This window comes from Gossypium hirsutum, chromosome A03 (assembly GCF_007990345.1).
Source record: "Gossypium hirsutum isolate 1008001.06 chromosome A03, Gossypium_hirsutum_v2.1, whole genome shotgun sequence".
In the NCBI taxonomy this organism is placed as follows: Eukaryota; Viridiplantae; Streptophyta; class Magnoliopsida; order Malvales; family Malvaceae; genus Gossypium; species Gossypium hirsutum.
In genome coordinates this window covers 94,615,917-94,629,721 of record NC_053426.1, presented here as the reverse complement: position 1 = coordinate 94,629,721, position 13,805 = coordinate 94,615,917, and positions in this window count along the sequence as shown.

Genomic DNA, 13,805 nt, shown 5'->3' with positions numbered 1-13,805 from the left:
ATAAGAATGGTTTCTATAATCAAAATTGATCGGGTTTTTGAGTGTTGGTTTATCGTTTGTTAGGTTCTAGAGGACTCGTGGTTGTAGTAGCTTCGAAACGAAACCAGATGTGTACCCAAAAATGCAAAAAATAGGATTTTGCGAAAGCCAAAAAAGTAAACTGTCGACGACACATGGATGTGTGGATACCCGTATGGTAGGCCGTGTGTGGGGACACGGCCGTGTGATCGATGAGTTAGGCCGTGCATGCACGGCACGGCTGTGTGATGGCCAAATGAGCCCGTGTATGACACACATGCTCGACCAATTGGGTTGTATCGGCCACACAACAGTGTTGGCGCACATGGGTAGTCCACATAGGCGTATGGAATTTTGGGCCAGGCCATGATATCCATACGGCCAAGGCCAATTTGAGTAGTGTGGCCCACATGGGTAGGCCACACTGGCGTGCAAGCCCATTTTTTTGAAATATTCTGTATGGTTGCACGGGTCGCCCAAGTTGACTGTGGACCTACTGTAGGGTCGGTAAGGTTTACTTAGACCCCTAATTATGTGATCTGATTGTATGGTGTCTGACTGAGCCGGATAACTATATTGAAGTGAATGTATTTTCTATTATTAGCATATTTGCATGTCATTTATGGTATGTTGCATTACATCGGGGTAGGTTGATGTTGTTTGGAGGAAGTATCTAAAAGGCTCTTAAGCCTGTTATTTGGCAGCTCAGCTGCAAATTTCTGATTATGTGTCGCATTTCAGTACAGCACGGTGTCTAGGTATGGGTGGGTTGATTTAATATCCACATGGTGTGTAGAGGCTGGTGGGTAGGATTCTGATTTACTGTATCTGCATTTTGTATCTGATATGGGCCAAGGCCCTAATATAATTTTGAGATTGTATCTGAATGGGCTAAGGCCCAAATTGATTCTGTAATGGGCTCGGTCCCGGACTATAAATGACTGTATTCTGATATGTTTTTGTATGCATGTTTTCTGTGGGGATTACACACTGAGTTTGTAAAAACTCACCTTTTCTGTTTAATCTGTACAGAAAATCCCTAAACCTGAGGGATCAACACAGCAGAGGACTTGACGTGGCCACACGTAAATTTTAAACTATTTTTGCAAATTTTTAGATTTTATTACTTAATTGGGGTTTTGATGTAACTTATGGACATTGGACTGTCTAGCTTAAAATTTTTGGTTTCTCAAATTGTTTTACGTTTTTATTTCTACATTGCATGATAAAACACGGTTTTCCCTATGAACAAATGGGTTTTTCTAAAATAAGTGTTTTCAAGCTTCCGGTAAAAAGATATGGATTTAGACATTTTGAAGAACATGCATTTTTATTTCAAATTAAAATAAAGACTGATTAACTAGAACGGTTTTAACTCGACAAAGTTGTTTTCGAATTCCATTCCATGTGACATCACTAGATTCGGCCATAATGTCTAGGCCAGGTTTGGGCTGTTACAGTTAGGTTAGGAGAAGGCTGAGAAGCCCTACTATGTTAATTAGTAACCAACTATTTAGAACCCTACATCAATAATTAATTAAGTAAAACAATTGGATTTAGACTGAAACAACTTGCGTAGTCAAAACAATGAATAGGAGAAGTCGATACATGAACTTAGGAGTAGATTTAGGTTTAGTGTAATTTATTTGGTTATTATTATTGCCATCCTGCTTTTAGATTAACACTACTAATTTGTGACTTAAGTAGACTAGTAGTTATTTTTAGTAATTGACTTCATAATAGTTTTCCCCAAACTGCAATCCATTGGGTATGATCCTCGAAATACTTACCATGTATTTCATTGTAAACAAACTAAATTTACAACCTGACCAGTATACTTGCAGATACTGCTTCAATTCCATAAATTTTGTAGCAGTATTTACACTTTGGACGATAGTACGTCTAGAGGCAGTCAAATACTTACCCAGTGGAACTTAACAAGTGTCACGCATTTCAGAATTTACCTTCTTACTGGTCTACAGTTTTTGAAAAAAATATAAATGAGTACCCTGCATTTACAAATATCATAGTACTCTATCCATTTGGTTCCTAACTAGGTTACTTTACAACCTAACTAGCACAGTACTTTAGACAAACGAGGCGTGCTATACCTTTGGAGATAACTCATACCGTACTTACCCCTTTTCAATTAACACAATCTTTTCCTTTGAATAGTAAAATATCCTGAAATAAAATCTTCACTTACTTATAGGGCCGTTACTATACACCCATACATATATGCCAAAATAAGCAATTGGGCAGATTATACTTCACTAAACAAATTATTTTACTACTATACACCTTAATCTTAGACTCTCTAGACCTGGGGTGTAACACTTTAGGGCTGCTTATAACCTTAGGAATAAGAATCCGAAACTTACACAACTCATGAAGAAGTTACAATCCTATGAGTTGATCTTGAACGACGGTCAACTGGCCTGAAAAACATAAGCAAACTTAGCCATTGCTTCTTCCTATAAAGGTAAGGGAAAGCATGCTAAGAGAAATAAGGCTAAATCCATTGGGCCACCTAAAGTGGAAAGGAAGAGAACCAAGAAGCCTAAAGACTTATCTAAATCTAAGTGTTTATTTTGCAAAAAAAAAGGGCAATTTAAGGCCAATTGCAATGAGTGGATGGATTACCTAACCACTAAGGGCAAATGTATGAAACTCTTTATGATAGAAACTTTCTTAGTGGAAGATTTAATAGACCACTAGGTCATTGAATTTTGGAATCACTAACCATGTGTGTGTTTCTCTATAGGGGTTTGAGGAAATGAAAGATCTTTAAGATAAGAGTCTATTGTTGCGGATCGAAGATGGGACAAGTGTGGCAACTGAAGCATTGGGAGATGTACATATTTATTTTGTTAATTTTAAAATGATTGTTTTGAAAGATGTTTTCTATTTATCAAATTTCAGAAGAAACTTAATTTCTGTTGCATGTTTATTTAAATATGGCTTTATCATGACTTTTAATAATAGTGTTGCAATATTTAGAAGTCGTACTCTTATCTATAATGGATAGATGTCTAATAATCTTTATTTTATCAAACCAAAGATGTACACATTGTTTGAAATTGAATTAGCGAATAAAAAATTTAAAACTTCTTACTCTAATGAGGCGTACCTTTGTCATTTGAGAGTTGGTCATGTTAACCAATAAAGAATCACTAGACTTGTGAAAGACAGCAGCTTAAGTTCTCTTAAGAAACTTGATCTTCCACAATGTGAAAATTGCTTGGAAGGTAAAATAACTAAGCAATATTTTAATGCAAAAGGGACGCGGGCCATGAAACCTTTAGAACTTGTACACTTTGACGTATGTGGTCCCATGAACATCATTGCAAGAGGTGGTTACAATTATTACTTAAATTTTATAAATGATTATTCCAAATATGGGTATATGTACCTAGTCCACCGCAAAAGTGAAACATTTGATAAATTAAAAGAGTTTCGTGTGGAAGTGGAGAAACAATTAGGTTTACCCTTAAAGAACTTGGTTTTGATCTAGATGAGGAATATTTATTAGATGAGTTCTTAGGTTATTTCATAGAGAATGAGATATTATCCCAATTAAATGCATCGAGAACTCCACAATAGAATGGGGTGATACAGAGAAAGAATTGAACTTTGTTAGACATGGTTCGATCAATGTTAAGTTATTCGAAGCTGCTAGTTTCTTTTTGGGATAAGTCTGACAATGAATGATGTACCAATAAGGCTGCATCTAAAACTCCAAATGAATTGTGGCATGATAGGAAGGCAAGTCTAGACCATTTAAGGATTTGGAGATGCCCAACCCACATATCAAATAAAAATACGAGAAGTTGGATTCATGGACAATGTTGTACGTGTTTGTCGGATATCTTAAAGGAATAAAAGGGTTGTTTCTTTTATAACTTGAAAGAGCAAATAATTATAGTGTTGGCTTATGCCACAATCCTTGAGAAAAACTACATGAACAATTTTAAACCTTAAAGTAAAGAAGTACTTAAGGAATTTTTGAGAAATACACAAAGTCATATAGTAACAGTTCCAAAACCAACTCCTAATGATAGACCTACAAACAATTATCAACACATGAGCTTCGTTGCAGTGGGAGGGTCTCTTGCAGGCTTGAGTTCTTCTAATTTGGTAGAAGTGTTTTAAACATTGATTCTATCGAACAAGAAGATGACGGCCTACTCACATTTGACGAAGCATTGCAAAGTGTTGATTCGAAGCTCTAGGGAAATAACTATGACAACTGAGATGGATTCTATGCAATCCAACTCAATTATGGGATCTTGAAGACTTATCGAAAGGGATAAAAGTGTACAAGGCCAGACTTGTAGCAAAAGGTTATACTTAAAAAGAAGATATCATTACATAGAAACCTTCTCTCTGGTTGTCATGTTCAAGTCAATGCACATATTGTTATCCATTGTAGCGACTCTCAATTACGAAATCTGTAACACTCCCTACCCGTGTCCAATGCCGGGATAGGATATGAGGCATTACCGGACTTAAATGCAAACGATCATGCAATCCGAGCCATAAAATTTCATTCCAAATTAAAATCAATCAAATATATTCATAATGTCCCTATTATGGGTCTACGAGGACCATAGCATGCATTTAAAATGGTCTCGGACTAAACCGAGAACTTTGGAAAGTTTTGGGAAAGCTTAGAAATTTTTCTCATAAAATACGGTCACACGCCCTTATGGACACAAAGGCACGCCCGTGTCTTCAGGCCGTGTAACTCTCTGTTTATAACGTTAGCACACAATTTGAACCGCACGGCCAGGCAATACACCTGTGTCACCACGTCGCGTCCCTCACACGGATGAGACACACGGTCGTGTCTCAGCCCGTGTGGCCAACACTTAGGCTATTTTCCAAGCCTTCATGTTACCCACAATCCCTTACATCTATATACACGTCATAATCACAATTCATAGCAACATTTTAATGATTAAAACACTTTTTATTAAGACACAACATGAAATTTTTGAGGCATCATACAAGTTTTACATATCCTCACATTATACCGATTCTAAGCATACCAAATCTCATTTATTTGACCAAGTCAAATACTTTACCACTTATTCTCTTATACCATGATTATCAACTTATCCATGCAACATTCACGTTCAAGGAATTATTATCTTACTTGCCCTATTATACATTAACCATGGTCATGACCACTTCGAATGATCATGAAGCATTCATTACACATGCATGTCACAACACCAATCATGCATGGCCAACCATTATGCTCCAATCATTTCATCACAAATATTATAACATAGCATGGATAGATAGATTTACAAACCATACTCAATATGAGCCATACCCTATGGCCATGTACAAATAGATCAAAATAAGCCAATACATTTGGCCAAATCATAGAACACATATCATAAAAACTAATTCCTATACATGCTAGTCACTTGAAACTTCTCAACCTATGTATCAATATCCCAAGGTGATAGCTTGGTAGTGTGATGTTGCCTCCGATGTTCTCCAACCTGGAGCTGACCTGACAACATTAAAAGAAATGGAAATAAGGGAGTAAGCTTTATGCTTAGTAAGCTCGCATAAGAATAATAAGCAAGGAATTAATATGCTATTTCAATTTCTCTCTATTTATTAAAATCCAGTCAAGCTATTTTCTTGAGTCACAGTCACTAAATCATTTATATCTAGAGCTATAGAACTCCAAATTAAGGTCCGTTAATTTTCCCAAAAACTAGACTCACATATATTTTTATAAAATTTACATAATTTTTGGTTTATCCAAAAGTACAGTTTATTCTTTAAAGTTACCCTTGTTTTGTTGTTTGACAGTTCCAACCTCTCTTCACTAAAACTTAATTATCTCTTAGTACGGGATTCGAATGATGTTCTAGTCTATTTCTATTGAAAATATACTCATTAAAGACTTATTCAGATGAATTCTAACCCATAATTATTTTTTTACAATTTATAGTGATTTTCCCAAGTTAGAACAAAGGATTTCGAACTCATTTTAACTCTGTCTCACAAGAATTTGAATATATCATAATATTAAATTATTTTTCTTATATTGTTTCTTCTATGTGAAACTAGACTTAATAAGCTTTAATTTCATATTTAATTTAGTATTTAATTCGAATTCCACAATTTTTGGTGGATTTTCAAAGTCGGACTATTGCTGCTGTCCAAATAGTTTTAGAGCAACAAAATGATGTTCATCATAAGATTGCCATAAAAATATTATTCAGATATGTATCATTCATCTATTTGTATTCTTACCACAAGTCCATTTCATTTCACATGTCAAACACATGTTCATGGGTTTCGAGGTACCTGTGCTATCTCTTAGCACAACCATTCATCCAAACATGACAATCATATGCATCATACTAGTATTATCTAAGCATAGGTGAGTTTATCATTTCAAGTATTTCCATTTCTATTTCTCATGTTAAACCGTTGAATTTCTTGGGGATCTCAATGGATAGCCCATTTACCGTCAATTCATACAAGTGATCATCTCAATACGCACTCCTGCGAACCTTACATCTTATGGCGAGATTACCAGTCCAGGCTAAATCCCCCATAGAATAAATTCATAGAATAATGTCGGGATTACCAGTCCAGGATAAATCCCTTTGAACGATAATTTATCTCATAAGCTCGGATCTGAATTGGCAGTCCAGGCTAAATTCAGTCTTCAATCGGATTACCCGTCTAGGCTAAATCCGTAATGCACACATATTCTTCGGGAGACTCGATTATTCAAGGAACACCCATTCGGACTAGATCTTTTCTATACTGAGATCTATGGATTACCTGTCCGGGCTAAATCTTTTACTGTAACACGTGCAGGATCTCATATCATGTAAGAAAGGATATATCCACCAGATATCCCTTTTTATTCAACCGGGACACTTTATCAACTTTTCATTAGTACAACCTTTCCCATGTATTATTTCACAATTTCTATCAACATTATAATTCATGCATGAATAGACATTTTAATGTTTATTTGAGCATTAATTCATAGAATAAAAATAACATATCACCTAGTTTTCATACAAACTTATTCATTTCATTTCAAATGTCAATTTCCATCAAATTTCCATTAACATCAAATTCAATACAATAATAGCAAGATATCTTTCATATATAACAATAATAACATGAATAATATGCTCATTAAATCACGCGAACTTACCTCGAATACAGAAACGGCAAAATTACCATTTTAGTCAAAAACTTGTATTTTCCCGATTTAAGCCCGAATATCGATTTCCTTTATCTAATATTTCAAATTTATCCTATTTAGGACACAAATTATTCAAATTGACCCAAAAATCATATTTTGGAAAATTTACAATTTTGCCCTAAACTTTCACATATTTGCAATTTAGTCCCTAGGCTCGTAAAATGGAATGTGTTCAATTTCTTGATTACCCAAGCCTAGAAGAACCATATTCAAGCTTATGGAAGCCATATTTCTCATTAAAACAGATTTTTAGTTACCTATTTTACACCTTTTTCAATTTAGTCCTTTTTAGGCTTTTTCATGATAAATCACTTAGTAAAAGGTGTTAAATACACTCCAGTCTTTCATATTCTACCATTAAACATCAAAATAATAGCATGTAATGCATGGGTAAATTTTTAAACATAAACCCTAGCTCAAAATAATGGTAGAAATGAGTAGAGCATGTTATCGGGATTTTAAATAGAACGTTAAAAACGGGGCTTGAGATCACTTACTATTGAGCTTGAAAGCTTGGAAACCCTAGACATGGCTCCCCTATTGATTCACACAGCCATGGGAGGAAGATGGTTACATTTGGATTTTAATTTTTGTCTTTTAATTCATTTTACCCTTAAATGACCAAAATGCCATTTTTACCATTCTTTCAAATTTTACCCTTCCAAGCTCATTTTTGTCCAAATTTTTAGAACCTGGTCAAATTACTCTTTAAAGACCTCTAATTAATAATCTAATTCAATTTCATGCAAATTGCTTCTAGAACACAAGTTTTACAAATTATTCGATTTAGTCCTTAAAGTCTAATTAAGCACTTTTCACATAAAATTTCCTCATGAAATTTTCACACAAGCATAGAGACATATCATAAACCTTATAATAATCATAAAATAATTATTACTATTTTAGATTTGTGGTCTCGAAACCACCGTTGCGATTAGGCCTTAATTCGGGATATTACAAGATCTTGCAAATGGATGTCAAGACAATATTCTTAAATGACTATATTGAAGAAAGTTTTTATATGATGCAATCCACTAGGTATATAGCTAAATAAAATGAGCATAAAGTTTGTAAACTGCTTAAATCTATATATGAACTTAAGTAAGCATCCCTCTTATAGAATCAAATGTTTGATCAAGCAATCAAAACTTTTGGATTTGAGTAAAATGTAAATGAACCTTGTGTTTATAAATGTATTAGGGATGGAAAGGTGATCTTTCTCGTTTCTACTAATTGGAAATGACGTAGGAACATTATTATCGGTTAAATCATGGTTAACTCAATAGTTTAGTATGAAAGACTTGGGAGAAGTTAATTTTGTTTAAAGTATTTGAATCTTAAGGGATCAAAAGAAAAAAATGATAGCATTATCACAAGCTTCATACATAGACAAGAGAACTCAACCTTCTGTATTAAGATTTCATCTTTCTTTGGAAGACTGTCCTAAAACAGTGGAAGCAAGAGAAAACATGAAAAAAGTTCCTTATGCTTCTACAGTAGGAAGTCTGATATATACTATTTTATTCACATGCTCAAGTATTTTCCAAATATTTGTTTCACAGTAGGATAGGTTAGTTGATATTAAGTGAATTGACCCGCTACGCGCTTGTGCGTAGAAAAACAAGCAATTTTATAAGAACTTTAAAAGAGCGGGTTTTTAACTGCAAGTAGACATTCTCATTTGTAATATTTGTAGTGTTACAATGGAATATTAGAGTATTCCAAGGATCGAACCCAAAAGATTTCCAAGTGGGTAAATGTATTTATCAAGTTAATTACAAGTTAAATAATTACTAATCTAATGAAGCCATAAATTATTACTGCAAGTTCAAGTAAAATGATTTATAAACTAAAATTAAACTATTAACTAAACTAAGCTAAAATATCTTCCTAATGTTTTAGATAATGCAAATGATTAAACGATGGTGGATTGATTAGTTGAGTGATAATTAAACTAATAACCTACATTGATTACATTGGTCGCGACTCCTAGCTAGAAATCTCCTCTCGGTCTCATCCTAGACTAAAAGATACCACCTAATATTACCTCTCGGTCTTATGTAGGCATATACGTTACTTCCTGGGCTTATTACTTGATAGGATTATATCAAACTGTCTAAGGATGAACTCTCCTTGTAGTCTCGTTTATCTAGGTCTTTCGTTAGAGGCATCAATTCTAGCGTATTAAGCATTTTGATATAATAGAGAAACCAATCAATCAAGAAAAGACATCAACTTAACCTAACAAACAACCAAACAATCAACAATGCAACAAATTCAGCACATACTCAAACTCAAATTCCAAACAAGCATTTTATCAAACATATTGTAAGCATAAAATGAAAGTAAAGGATTTAAGAATCTGCTCATTCAATTGATGAAGATCCATTGAAGCCCTAGAGTTTGTTCTCCCTTGTTTACAAAATCTTTAACAATAAGGAAGAAAGAAAACTATCATACTGAGAAAACCTAACCTAAACTATGAAAACCTATGGTTCTTACAATACTTTTTCTTCATCTTCAGGCTACCGTCGACTCCCTATAGCACTTAACTAAATTGTTAGGTTCCCTATGGCATGATTGGCCAATTTGGGTCTAAAAAATGGCATAAAACTAATAAAAACCATTTATTAACAAAAAAACTAAAAAAAATATAAAAGACACTTAAATTTCTTGAGAATAAGCTCCTCAAATGTATTAGAGAGCCTAATTTGACTATCAAATTTTGGTAGATCACGAATCCTGGTCGAAGACACTAGCAAGCAGTTAAGCATATACTTAAGTATTTACAAAGAATAATGGACTATATGCTTGTGTATTCCTTAGGAGATGTTACTCCTATTGGATATACTAATTCTGACTTCAAAACATGTTAAAATTCAAGGAAATCGACATCGGGCTGTGTCTTTGTCCTTATTAGTCGACTTATAGTGTGAATAAGTGTCAAGTAGGGTTGCACTACTAACTTCACTAGAGAGATCGAATATGAAGCGTGGAAAAACCTATGATACTAGAACAATGTGGATATGTCTAAATACCAAAGAAACCATATAGGAAAAAAAACACATTGATAAAAAGTATCTTAAGGGAGATAATAGTGATTAACGAAATGATGGATGTAGTCAAAGATTGAATTTGAGGATGAACATTATGGATTTCTTTACAAGAACTCTATTAGCTAGGAGTTTTGAGAGACATATAAAGGGTATAGAAATGTAAAACATTACTCATCTACTTCATTAGGGAAAGTGGGAGGCTATTGGATTTGGTGCCCTATGTGTAGTATTTTCCTCTATATACACTTGTGTTTTTTGAACAAACTAATTTAATAAAATTATCCATAAATTACATTAATACCCTTATATATTTTCCTCAATGGTTTTTACACAAAGCAAAATAGAAGCAAATATTGGCTCAATGGTTATCTAATATTTAACTAATACTAAGCGGTATTACATGCTTGGATCGTAATACAGAGAGACAACTTGTGTTAGTACATGCAATTAAATATGACCTTGGTCTAATGGGAAATGAGCAAACCGATTGAAAGACTGACATTTCATCTATCAAGTCCAATTAGGGAGGTATTCTATCTTGAGCATCAAAGCAAATCACTACTAAAAGATAAGAGACATAGATGTGACTAAATAGATTAATAGTACATCAAACAGGACTCAAATAGAATAGATCATAAATCTATTTATGGATTTATTCACTTGTGACGTTCATAATGTGGTATACCTTAATCCTGAGTGGATGATGGACTCTATATGAATGACTCGTATACTTTGATATAAGTAAAAGCTTGAGTTCAAATAGATAAGGAATCAAAAGCTGATGTGTTGGGTATACGACTTTTACAGTATGTAGCATCATTCACAATAGTGGAAATCATAGCCCAAGAAATGGATAAATGATATCCTCTCATTGGCGTTACATGATATATGAAAAATAAATGTGGCCATAGGTCATTTTTCTTTGTAATAAACGACTTGATTTCTGTTTGATAGTAAATGACTTTCTACGAAGGAAGATGTAATGGTTACTGTGAGATAAAATAAGATCAAATTGGAAGAATGGATTTATCCCAAAGAGAATAAGAATATCGCATGAGGGTAACACACTTATGACAAGGTCATTAGACGCGCACTAATTAAGTAACTTTAGTAATGGTATGTAATTAGGGAGAGCTCAGTCAGGATACTATAATGGAATGACTTCGTGGTTAAATGAATTTATAATTAATAAGAACAAGCTAGAACTTAATTTTAAATCATTTGAGCCTTAATTTAATATGTTCAATCGGTCCTTCCGCTAGCTCGTTGAAACCAGAAATGAATTGCGTATAAAATCAAATGAACAGAAATGGATCAAATTGATAAAGTTAGATAAATGAGTCGCATTTGGAAATGAATGTGTTTTCTCACAAAGTGTAAAAATGAATTGAGAATTAATTTAAGTTTTTTGAATTTTTATTTAATCAAATAATTGATGTTCGAAATTGGAATTAAATTAATTGGTTATTGTGAATCCGTTGAAACGGAAATTAAATAAATTTTCTCATATATTCTTTTACAATAAAGTTGTCTTGACTTTAATATAATTAGAATTGTGTTGAGAAAATTATTTAATTAGAAATTTAATTTATCTAATTAAATTAAATTAAATTAAATTAATAAATAATATTTATTTTATAGAATAGAAAAAAATCTATTGGGTCAGATTCAGTTATAAAGTGTTGGCTTAAAAGTCCAAGAAGCACATATAATTAGACTCAATACAACAGAGGCTCAAAACCCTCTCATAATACATATAATGGGCAATAACCCTAGTATATTTAACTAGGGTGTGCCGCTTCCTTCTCTTAGTGAAACTAGGAAACTAGTTTTTCTATCAAATAAGTATTCTTTGTATTCTACTAATTCAACCAGATTATCCTATCTTCCGTATAAATAGATGGCACTGGTAGAACTAAAAATATACAGCAGTTTTCAGTATTGTTATTCTGCCCAAAAATAGTAAGAATTTATTTTCTAAATATAAATTATATTTTCTAGGAATAACCATTCTCCGGTTTCTATTGAGATATAATTACTTTCCTATTGAAAGTGATAAATTGTTTTTGGTTCTGTGTTTGATTTGTGATTATTCGAGCCCACACTCAAAGAGATTCGTGGCACGAAAATAGCAGAGAAGGTCATTCAGTTGAAAGTCGGGAATGTTAAGAATATCACATACTTATTACTATAAATATCACAAATATGCTCGATTTTTAAAATTTTAATTTCAAATTGTGATAGAAAATCATTTTTAAACCAAATTTTTTTCAACACCAATTTGGGGAAAAAAGTAGCTTAGGTACCACTTGTGACCAAAACAAGTTTAGGTACCAAGATGGGAAAAAAGGATATAGTTTAGATACCTTTTTGTGACTTAAGCCTTTTACTAACTATATGTGTTAGATATCGTGTAATGGGCTTTGTGTACCTTATAGTGTACCTTGTGAACTTTCCTGTGTAACCATAGAGAGCTGAACATGTGTCTCCCAATGGAACCATTCATATTGTGAACCTAGGCTAGTTTGCGAACCCTAACTCGATGAACTTTGGAAAGGGATAGCTCCACTAAGACTATGTGATGGCCATGTGGACATCTAGGGTAATTGATGCTAGTCCTCTTAATATGTCTCATCCTAGGATGTCAGGCCATTGTCACTAACCAGGGTATCAAATCAAACATCCACATTAACGATCTTAGGACACATAGCTAAGGTTGTCATTCCACTATAAAAGGGTCATACAAATAACTCACGTAGGACTTCTTCTTATTCTTCTTCTCCTCTTGAATCTTTAGACTCTCTCTTAGAAAATTAAAAATCTCTTCCCAACTTTCATGCTCATCTCCCTTATCCTACCTTCGTCTTCTTCCCTTATTTACCTCATTGTTAAACAATTGGTGTTGAGAGTGTAGCTGACATGGCGCGTCCAGGTAGCAGCGATCCTCCTAGTACTGACTTTGATCCTACCAATGATCAAGTTACATACGTCATTGGTCATAACACCATAAAAAAAATAGAGCAGGCTAGGAAATCAAACTAGGATCCATTGCAAGTTGGTTCATAATATCCCCCTAAAAAACTGAACTAACCCACAAAATAAAAAATTCAAAACCAACAAAACTCTTACCAAGAAAATCCATACCATCAGCTTTACAAATGTCCCTCAATGGTATTATAACACCTCAAACCAGCACCATGCTAGAGCATCGCAACGAATCAAGGGTATCAGCACCATCAATTTGGGAATTAGCAGTATCTAAACATGCAAGAGAGAATAAGAGTTATGGAGGAGCAAATGTCCTCTCAGCAAAAGCGATACAAAGAGCAATAGAAGTTTATCCAGGAGTAGATGGATAGGAAAAAACAAAAGGATGAAATAAATGAAAAGCTCATTAAGGTGCTCAGAGAAAATACGATGAGCCAGGATTAAAATATCAGGTGTAAAAGGGAAAAATCCATCCATTCTAGGCA